At 28.7% G+C, this 11946-nt stretch overlaps 1 long non-coding RNA gene across 1 annotated transcript; it reads right to left on the bottom strand.

Annotated features, from left to right (window-relative positions):
- Positions 1–8475: 8475 nt before the first annotated feature.
- On the bottom strand, positions 8476–11116 carry LOC146954429 (uncharacterized). Its single transcript, XR_015013237.1, has 3 exons — positions 10671–11116; positions 10555–10578; positions 8476–10318 (listed from the first exon to the last, which is right to left on the bottom strand). It is a non-coding gene; the product is annotated as an uncharacterized LOC146954429 (long non-coding RNA).
- Positions 11117–11946: the final 830 nt, after the last annotated feature.

Genomic DNA, 11946 nt, shown 5'->3' with positions numbered 1-11946 from the left:
AAAAAAAAATTGAAGGTGGACATTGCATTAACATAACAATCAAAAGACATCTCCAATAAAATAGTTAAGCAGGACATATAATTATTGGAGTTGTGACAACGATTGATGGGAACAACGTTAATTGTTTGAAGATGATACTGATATTTGGTAAACATGACACGAAGTGAGACTGCAGTCCTTTGTGAATTTGAATCTAATGATTCCTGGGTAAAAAGCATTTGCTTTGCATAAGCTGTTCCAATCCATTCCTAATTGCACTGTGGAATGTTCATTTTTTAGAAGGAGGACATTAAGAATATAGCAATGTCCATTACCAGTGCAACATTTTAATTCATCATATGAAAACTGTACGACGAAGCGTCCAAACTTGGTAGGGAGAACCTATTAAAAATGTAACGATGAGTTATTTGTCGATAGACTTAAATAGAAGGCAGATAAATTAATATTCAAGAACAGATTGAATGAACAGAGAATAAAACTATGATTAAAGCAAATAGGAAATGTTATAATAACCATTATAGGTTGGTGTAAGTTGGAGTGATGGATATCAACATCAAAGTAGAATGTTTCAGCTGGATCCATACTTCTACTATGATATTTTGGGTAAGTTTTAGGATCTAGAAGTAGTTTGTAGATTGATACTACAAATATGCTTTTCCCATAATATGAGAAAATAATCTCAGCATTTGCAGGTAAATGGTTTCTTTCAATGGATTCTTTCCAACCTTTTGTAAATGTTGGGAAAATTAAAGAATTGTTGAACTTGAGTTCATTTACTTCAGCACCCTTGTTTATGACATGCCATGTTGTGGTTAATTGGTCATAGTATTTGCCAATGTTTATAATATAATTGTTGAGTGTATAAGCAATGCAAAATTGTTAAAATAATTTTATTTGACAGTAAATTTTATTTTTTTGGAAAAAGCAAGATTAGGACAAACTAAACTTATCAAAATTGAATTTCATTGGTAGCTTGGCAAATAAGTAATTGGCAGATTTGTACCCATAATAAGTAAATAATTGGATTGGAAATGATGGAAAGTATTATAAATATTTTTTTCGGTCAACATGAGGGTTAATATTAAGCAAAATTGTTTATATAATTAGGTGAATTTCTGGGAACACAGAGGAAAAGGCAACTTTATTAATCAACATATGTAAATGTGGAGTACACCACTTGATTCGATAGAAATAAAGCTGAGTGAAAACTTGTTTAGAGTATTTGCTCGTAAAAAAAAAATTCTAATCTTATGAAATTTTATTTTATTAGTGCCAACTTGTCACTTTTTCATGCATTTTATTTAAAGATAGTCTAATATCGTTGTATTATAAAAGTTTATCAGAGTTAATTTCATTTGTGACAACTTATCCCGTACATTTGAGTTATTTCTAAGATTTTATAAGTGACAACTTGAGTACAAATATCAACGTTAATTTCATTTGTGACAACTTATCCCGCAAATTTAAGTTATTTCTAAGATTATATAAGTGACAACTCGTTAAACGTATTTGCTCCTAAAAAAACACTTATGTCATATGAAGTTTAACTTTATTAGTGACAACTTATCATTTTTTTCATGCATTTTAATTAAAGAGAGTTTAATATCGTTATATAATAAAAGTTTATCAGAGTTAATTTTATTTGTGATAACTTATCCAGTACATTTGAGCTATTTTTAGGAACTTGTCTTTTTATCAGAGTTAATTCCTTTTGTGACAACTGATCCCGTACATTTGAGCTATTTATAAGATTTTATAAGTGACTTCTCGTTTAGCGTGTTTGCTCATTAAAAAAACTTGTCTGCTATATGTAATTTAACTTTATCAGTGACAACTTATCACTTTTTCAAGCATTTTAGTTAAAGAGAGCTTAATATCGTTGTATAATAAAAGTTTATCCCGTACATTTGAGTTATTTCTAAGATTTTATAAGTGACAACTTGTCTTTTTTATCTGAGTTAATTCTATTTGTGACAACTGATCCCGTACGTTATAGTTATTCCTAAGATTTTATAAGCGACAACTGGTTTAGCATATTAACTCCTAAAAAAAACGTGTATGTCGTATGAAGTTTAACTTTATTAGTGACAACTTATCACTTTTTTCATGCATTTTAGGTAAAGAGAGCCTAATATCGTTGTATAATAAAAGTTTATCAGAGTTAATTTCATTTGTGAAAACTTATCCCGTACAGTTGAGTTATTTTAAAGATTTTATAAGTGACAACTTGTCTTTTTATCAGAGTTAATTCCTTTTGTTACAACTAATCCCGTACATTTGAGCTATTTCTAAGATTTTATAAGTGACAACTCGTTTAGCGTGTTTCCTCCTAAAAAAAACATGTCTGGTGTATGAAATTTAACTTTATTAGTGACAACTTATCACTTTTTTCATGTATTTTAGTTAAAGAGAGCTTAATATCGTTGTATAATAATAGTTTATTAGTGTTAATATGATTTGTGAAAACTCATCCCGTACATTTGAGTTATTTCTAAGACTTTATAAGTGATAACTTGTCTTTTTTATCTGAGTTAATTCCTTTTGTGACAACTGATCCCGTACATTTAAGCTATTTCTAAGATTTTATAAGTGACAACTTGTTTAGCGTGTTTGCACCTAAAAAAAACTTGTTTGTTGTATGAAATTTAATTTTATTAGTGACTACTTATCATTTTTTTCATGCATTATAGTTAAAGAGAGCTTAATATCGTTGTACAATTTATAGTTAAAGAGAGCTTAATATCGTTGTATAATAAAAGTTTATCAAAGTTAATTTCATTTGTGAAAACTTATCCCATACATTTGAGTAATTTCTAAGATTTTATAAGTGACAACTTGTCTTTTAATCTGATTTAATTCCATTTGTGACAAGTGATCCCGTACATTATAGTTATTTCTAAGATTTTATAAGTGACAAATGGTTTAGCGTACTAACTCCTAAAAAAATCGTCTATGTCGTATGAAGTTTAACTTTATTAATGACAACTTATCACTTTTTTCATGCATTTTATTTAAAGAGACCTTAATATCGTTGTATAATAAAAGTTTATCAGAATTAATTTCATTTGTGAAAACTTATCCCGTACATTTAAGTTATTTTAAAGATTTTATAAGTGACAACTTGTTTTTTTATCAGAGTTAACTCCTTTTGTGACAACTGATCCCGTACATTTGAGCTATTTCTAAGATTTTATAAGTGACTTCTCGTTTAGCGTGTTTGCTCATTAAAAAAACTTGTCTGCTATATGTAATTTAACTTTATCAGTGACAACTTATCACTTTTTTCATGCATTTTAGTTAAAGAGAGCTTAATATCGTTGTATAATAAAAGTTTATCAGAGTTAATTTTATTTGTGAAAACTTATCCCGTACATTTGAGTTATTTCTAAGATTTTATAAGTGGCAACTTGTCTTTTTTATCTGAGTTAATTCCATTTGTGACAACTGATCTCGTACATTATAGTTATTTCTAAGATTTTATAAGTGACAACTGGTTTAGCATATGAAGTCCAAAAAAAAAAAACGTGTATGTCGTATGAAGTTGAACTTTATTAGTGACAACTTATCACTTTTTTCATGCATTTTAGTTAAAGAGAGCTTAATATCGTTGTATAATAAAAGTTTATCAGAGTTAATTTCATTTGTGAAAACTTATCCCGTACATTTGAGTTATTTTAAATATTTTATAAGTGACAACTTCTCTTTTTATCAGAGTTAATTCCTTTTGTGACAACTGATCCCGTACATTTGAGATATTTCTAAGATTTTATAAGTGACAGCTCGTTTAGCGTGTTTGCTCCTAAAAAAATTTGTATGTTGTATGAAATTTAACTTTATTAGTGACAACTTATCACTTTTTTCATGCATTGTAGTTAAAGAGAGCTTAATATCGTTGTATAATAAAAGTTTATCAAAGTTAATTTCATTTGTGAAAACTTATCCCATACATTTGAGTAATTTCTAAGATTTTATAAGCGACAACTTGTTTTTTTATCTGATTTAATTCCATTTGTGACAACTGATCCCGTACATTATAGTTATTTCTAAGATTTTATAAGTGCATGAAAAAAGCGATAAGTTGCCACTAATATCTTAAGCGCATTAACTCCTAAAAAAAACGTCTATGTCGTATGAAGTTTAACTTTATCAGTGACAACTTATCACTTTTTTCATGCATTTTATTTAAAGAGAGTTTAATATCGTTGTATAATAAAAGTTTATCAGAGTTAATTTCATTTGTGAAAACTTATCCCGTACATTTAAGTTATTTTAAAGATTTTATAAGTGACAACTTGTTTTTTTATCAGAGTTAACTCCTTTTGTGACAACTGATCCCGTACATTTGAGCTATTTCTAAGATTTTATAAGTGACTTCTCGTTTAGCGTGTTTGCTCATTAAAAAAACTTGTCTGCTATATGTAATTTAACTTTATCAGTGACAACTTATCACTTTTTCATGCATTTTAGTTAAGGAGAGCTTAATATCGTTGTATAATAAAAGTTTATCAGAGTTAATTTTATTTGTGAAAACTTATCCCGTACATTTGAGTTATTTCTAAGATTTTATAGGTGGCAACTTGTCTTTTTTATCTGAGTTAATTCAATTTGTGACAACTGATCCCGTACATTATAGTTATTTCTAAGATTTTATAAATGACAACTGGGTTAGCATATTAACTCCTAAAAAAACGTGTATGTCGTATGAAGTTTTACTTTATTAGTGACAACTTATCACTTTTTTCATGCATTTTAGTTAAAGAGAGCTTAATATCGTTGTATAATAAAAGTTTATCAGAGTTAATTTCATTTGTGAAAACTTATCCCGTACATTTGAGTTATTTTAAAGATTTTATAAGTGACAACTTGTCTTTTTATCAGAGTTAATTCCTTTTGTGACAACTGATCGCGTACATTTGACATATTTCTAAGATTTTATAATGGACAGCTCGTTTAGCATGTTTGCTCCTAAAAAACTTGTCTGCTGTATGAAATTTAACTTTATTAGTGACAACTTATCACTTTTTTCATCCATTGTAGTTAAAGAGAGCTTAATATCGTTGTATAATAAAAGTTTATCAGAGTTAATTTCATTTGTGAAAACTTATCCCGTACATTTGAGTTATTTTAAAGATTTTATAAGTGACAACTTGTCTTTTTATCAGAGTTAATTCCTTTTGTGACAACTGATCCCGTACATTATAGTTATTTCTAAGATTTTTTAAGTGACAGCTGGTTTAGCATATTAACTCCTAAAAAAAGCGTGTATGTCGTATGAAGTTTAATTTTGTTAGTGATAACTTATCACTTTTTTCATGCATTTTAGTTAAAGATAGCTTAATATCGTTGTATAATAAAAGTTTATCAGAGTTAATTTCATTTGTGAAAACTTATCCCGTACATTTGAGTTATTTCTAAGATTTTATAAGTGACAACTTGTCTTTTTTATCTAAGTTAATTCCATTTGCGAGAACTGATCCCGTACATTATAGTTATTTCTTAGATTTTTTAAGTGACAACTGGTTTAGCCTATTAATTTCTAAAAAAGACGTCTATGTCGTATGAAGTTTAACTTTATTAGTGACAACTTATCACTTTTTTCATGCATTTTAGTTAAAGATAGCTTAATATCGTTGTATAATAAAAGTTTATCGGAGTTAATTTCATTTGTGAAAACTTATCCCGTACATTTGAGTTATTTTAAAGATTTTATAAGTGACAACTTGTCTTTTTATCAGAGTTAATTCCTTTTGTGACAACTGATCCCGTACATTTGAGATATTTCTAAGATTTTATAAGTGACAGCTCGTTTAGCGTGTTCGCTCCTAAAAAAATTTTGTCTGCTGTATGAAATTTAACTTTATTAGTGACAACTTATCACTTTTTCATGCATTTAAGTTAAAGAGAGCTTAATATCTTTGTATGATAGAAATTACGGTGCAAATAATAGGAATATCGTTATAGTGATATCATGTTGATTTTTTTATATGTCATTGAAAGAAGATATTCTGCGTTGAATGTTATTTAATATGTCGATAAAAAAAATTATTTCATCAATGACCACTTAACAAAAATTATTTTATCGATGGTAGTTTGTATCATTCTTATAATTTGTATCTCTAATCAGAGTTAATTTCATTTGTGAACTTATCCCGTGCATTTGAGTTATTTCTAAGATTTTATAAGAGACAACTTGTCTAGCGTATTTTCTCCTCAATAAAATTTGTATTCTGTATGAAATTTAACTTTATTAGTGACAACTTATCCGTTTTTTCATGCATTCTTCTTAAACAGGGTTTAATATCGTTGTATAATAAAAGTTATGGTCTAGATAATAGGAACATTATTATAGTTATATCATTGTTTTTTTATATATCAGTGAAAAAGATACTCTACATTGAATATTATTTAATATATCTATGAAAAATATCATTTTATCAGTGCCCCCTCAACAAAGTTTATTTTATCAATGACAGCTTGTCTCTTTTAAGTGAGTTAATTTCATTTGTGACAATTTATCCCGTACATTTGAGTTATTTCTAAGATTTTATAAGTGACAACTGGTTTAACATATTAACTCCTAAAAAAACGTGTATGTCTTATGAAGTTTAACTTTATTAGTGACAACTTATCACTTTTTTCATGCATTTTAATTAAAGATAGCTTAATATCGTTGTATAATAAAAGTTTATCAGAGTTACTTTAATTTGTGAAAACTTATCCCGTACATTTGAGTTATTTTAAAGATTTTATAAGTGACAACTTGTCTTTTTATCAGAGTTAATTCCTTTTGTGACAACTGATCCCGTACATTTGAGATATTTCTAAGATTTTATAAGTGACAGCTCGTTTAGCGTGTTCGCTCCTAAAAAAAACTTGTCTGCTGTATGAAATTTAACTTTATTAGTGACAACTTATCACTTTTTCATGCATTTTAGTTGAAGAGAGCTTAATATCTTTGTATGATAGAAATTACGGTGCAAATAATAGGAATATCGTTATAGTGATATCATGTTGATTTTTTTATATGTCATTGAAAGAAGATATTATACGTTGAATGTTATTTAATATGTCGATAAAAAAAATTATTTCATCAATGATCACTTAACAAAAATTATTTTATTGATGGTAGTTTGTATCTCTTATCAGAGTTAATTTTATTTGTGAAACTTATCATGTGCATTTGAGTTATTTCTAAGATTTTATAAGAGACAACGTATTTTCTCCTCATTAAAATTTGTCTTCTGTATGAAATTTAACTTTATTAGTGACAACTTATCCGTTTTTTCATGCATTCTTGTTAAAGAGGGTTTAATATCGTTGTATAATAAAAGTTATGGTCTAAATAATAGGAACATTATTATAGTTATATCATTGTGTTGTTTTATATATCTGTGAAAAAGATACTCTACATTGAATATTATTTAATATATCTATGAAAAATATCATTTTATCAGTGGCCGCTTAACAAAGTTTATTTTATCAATGACAACTTGTCTCTTTTAAGTGAGTTAATTTCATTTGTGACAACTTAACTCGTGCATTTTGCGTTATTTCTATAATTTTATAAATGAAAACTTATCTAGCGTATCCGCTCCTAAAAAAAACTTGCATTATGTTTGAAATAATATTATTTTATCAATCACTTAACAATTTTTTTTTATCCATGACTGTTTGTCTCTTTTATCAGAGTTAATTTAATTTGTGAACTTATTTTGTGCATTTGAGTTATTTCTAAGATTTTATAAGGGACAACTTCTCTAGCGTATTTTCTCCTCAATAAAACTTGTCTTCCGTATGAAATTTAACTTTATTAGTGGCAACTTCTCGCTTTTTTCATGCATTTTTGTTAAAGAGAGTTTAATATCGTTGTATAATAAAAGTTATGGTATAAATAATAGAAACATTGTTATAGTTACATCATGTTTTTTTTTAATATATCACTGAAAGAAGATACTCTACATTGAATATTATTTAATATATCTATGAAATTCCACGTTAAAAACAACCTTTGGGTAATTAGTTACTTTAATCCTTGAATAGGAAATGAGTCGTCTCTTTAGCCTCTGAATGCAGATAAATTACAAAATAGTCCTTAAACGTAGATTCTGTTAGTCAATTTAGTCCCTGAATGTAAACTTCGTTAGTCAATTTGGTCCTTGAATGTAAACTTCGTTAGTCACTTTAGTCCCTGAAATTGACTAACAAAGTCAACATTCAGAGACTGTTTTGCAATTTATCTGCATTCAGAAATTAAAGTGATTACTTCGTTCTTGTTCAGAGACTAAAGTGACTAATTTGTCACAATCTTTTGATAACCCCCATTAAAAAATCTTTTTTGTCCATTTTTATCACCTCTCTCACCTCGACTTTTTACCAAACAAACTATTTTTTTTTGTCTTTACTACTGTCTCTCCCACGTGAAAACTGCCCAAAGCATCACTACTCACTCCTTCCAATATTCAATTTCACATCACATTTACTTTGTAATTATTTCTTATTTTTTATTGTGAAAAGTCTCATTCATCTTTGGTAATTGGTACTACTCTCTCACGTGAAGTACATCAGCCTCCCATCACTCTTTTTTAATTTTTATCTATTAGTCTCTCTCTTGTAAGTGAAGAGAGCAAGAGTTCTACCACTCACAATAGTTTTTGGGCCGGGTATAACAATAGATCAAGCCCAATTAATAATAAACCCTAGTCTGTTTTGTATATTGTGTTGACAGTTTCAACTCTCAATTTTTCTCAAACGGCTGCCGCATCCTGTCTCCAACACAAACCCTCATTTGTTAATTTTTTTCTCTCTCTCTTCAGGAATCAACATGAGAAGCTCTCCTTGTGTAAAATAACCCTAGCCGCCGAATCACTGCTCACAACCTCCTTAATCCATTTCCGACTGCCTCTGGCTAATCTTCATCTATTTCTTCTCCTCTATTATTTTATTAAGTTTATTTTCAGATCATATAAATTTGTAAACATCTCAACCAACACTTTCACAGCTAGATCTCGGACAACATAGACAATATTTTGAAAAATCATCATCTAAAAAAACTTTCCTCCATCTCCTCTACAAAACCCACAAAAAAGATCTGAACTCGGAATTCCTTTTTTCCGGCCACCACCGTGTGTTATCGTCTGAAAAATCAGTGTCTTCATCAAGGTCAAGTTCTGGCCATCTTTGCATTACATGCAACATCAACAAACAACAGCAGCAACAACAACAATCAAAAGATGGAATTTGATATGGTTGTAAGACTTGTTTGTAGATCAATGAATCTATTTTAACTTCTTTAGATCTGATACTAATGGTATTTTTTTTGGTAATATTCTTCTATTGAATTCTTCCTTTTTCTTTTTTTGAAAATTCAATGAAGAATTCTTTTCACGTTTTTTTTTATACGATAGAAGACTTTTTTTTTTTAACTTCAAAAAAAGGACTTTTCTTATCAAGTTTTTTATTTTTATTTTAAGTATAAATAGATGACACTTTTCTTGAACCCAAATCATAAAGATTTGATTTTTAATACAATAAAAAGATATTATAAGATCTGGTGTATTGATTTTCTATTAACCCATGTCTGTATTTATTTTCTTATCTCGTTTTTTTTTTCCTACACTCTTTGTAAAAAAAAATATTTTTGTTTCTATTATTTGTTTTATGCTTTGACAAAAAAACATAAATCAAAAATATGTTGTTGATAAAAAAAACTCATCAAATCAAATTAAGTGGGCTTAATTTGGGTCTTCATATTTTTCAAAATTGTAGAGATTTACAATACCATGAGTCTTACCAGTGTGATATTCTTTCCCATTTTACACAATAATAATAATATTAAAATTAAAAAAAGGTAAATCTATAATTTGTTACCCATTGCTTTTAATAAAAATTTCTTTCATGGTGGTATTCAATTTAGAAAACTCTTTATTATGACCTTTCCCATCCAGATTCGCACACTTGATACGTTTACAAATCTCTTTTTTTTTTTTCCCTTTTATCTTGCTACTTCAATGATTCATTCATATAATCACAACAAATAAGATTGCTATTTCTTTTGATATTTGTACTCATCTTCCTTCTCTTGTTGTTTTTACTCTTGCAAAAATATAAAGACATAACTTTATTATAATTTGGATATGAATGTTATTTGGTATACTTTAAAGTAGAGTTTGTTATGTTTGTGAAGTTGAAAAAAAACTAAATTATCTTTATTTAGTTTAAGATGATGATATGAAGGGCATAAAGAAGGAAGAAGTCAAGTTTGCAAAGTGAAAAAAAAAAAAAAAATTGTTCTTGTTACCCTCCATTTTCTTTACATTTCCTGCAAAATAAGAAAATGATTAAAAATACAGAGTAGATGATGAAACATACATGATATACATATAAATTGTATCTACTTTTTTTCCTATTGCAATTTATTGGCTTTGTATTTTCTTTTTCTTTCTTCATTTCAAAACAAAAAATGAAGGGAAACGTTCTATGTATTTTTTTTCTTCCAATAAAAATGAGGAAAAAGTAATAGTGGAGAAATACACATTATAAATGTTGTTTGTATACCTTGATGATGTCATAGTCATTTAGCTGAAGAAAAAAATGAAGAAAAAAAGAAGCTGTAGTCAGTTTACATGTTGATATGAAGAAAAAAAAATATTAAGAAGAAGAGTTATTGTTACCTTCCTGTGTTCTCCTTTACACTTAAACCTTCGTCCATCAAAAGAGGAATCTCTGCATAATAAGAGAAGAAAATGAAGATTAGAAACAGGGAGAAGATTGAAATAAAAATAAGAACAGGTGAGAGAGAAAGATCAATGTTTGAAATGGGCTGTTGAATATTGTATATAAAAGTGTTTTGAGAATAAATAAAATGAGTTTGAATTTGAATTTCAAATTTAAGAGCCAAAAGTTTGTACTAAAGCAATAAGTTTTGAAATTCAAATTTGGAAGAGGAAAGAAAGTGTGGGAACGTTTGTGTTTTGAAAAGCTTTTGGGAAGAAAAAGTTTTGCCACTTGTCAAACACAAAACGAACCCACTTGTCAAGCAAAGCTGCAGCCAAATGGCACACACACAGGCAGCCAGATGTCAAGCTCACATGCAGCGTGCACTCCTTTCTTATATTATAAGAGATTATCAACGTAAATCTCTGAAGAAGTTTTCTCGAACCAATATTGAGGTCCAGATTTTTCTCATTTTGCTCATAAACAAGCAGAAAAATCTCAGGATTGTGAGTGATTCTCCACTCTCTTGCACAACAAGAAAACATTGATGGACCCTCAATTTATTCATCGCGCCAGCCACGTTTTGTCCACACAACCTGCTCATCACGTAAGAAAAATAGAAAAAGATGTTCAAACCATTCGTATCTGAAGCGATTTCTGATGTCGCCTTCATCACAAAAGATCAATAGAAAACTTTAGAGTAAGGACATGTCTCTATGATCTAAATGTGTGAATCCCTCAATCTATTATGCGTGCAACAAATCCAAAAATTTGAGATAAACATGTTAAACATTCCTTTTCCTTATGGTATTGGCACGTTCAATTGATTGCAATGCACATCATAACTGACAATAAGTTTATGATAAATGGGTGTTGTGTGCTTCATTCCATAGAAAATGTTAGAATCTTATCACCCCTAATGGGCAAGTTCTTACTATTATTATTGACTGATTTAAACACAGTAGATTCATACACCGTTATTCATATCTTAACACTTTACGCCTGTTTTATTTTGGTTTTCGGGTGTCAAACATTGATTACGTTTGAACCTTTTTAACCGGTGATATCTTATTTTTTCTTGGGAAGGGAAAAAGTAAGCAAAACCCTTGAGAATCGAGGTCCGGGAGTTGTTTTCGCTACGGGAAGGTGTTAGGCACCCATAACGACTATAGTATCCTATAGGAACCGTCTTTATTTTCTACGCGCGCGCTCTATTTTTAAATGCTATTTTGA

The sequence above is a fragment of the Medicago sativa genome, chromosome 1 (genome assembly GCF_051527215.1).
Source record: "Medicago sativa cultivar Bolivia chromosome 1, Bolivia_mono, whole genome shotgun sequence".
NCBI lineage: Eukaryota > Viridiplantae > Streptophyta > Magnoliopsida > Fabales > Fabaceae > Medicago > Medicago sativa.
The sequence above is the reverse complement of the archived record's forward strand: the minus strand, read 5'-3'. Positions and strand labels throughout refer to the sequence as shown.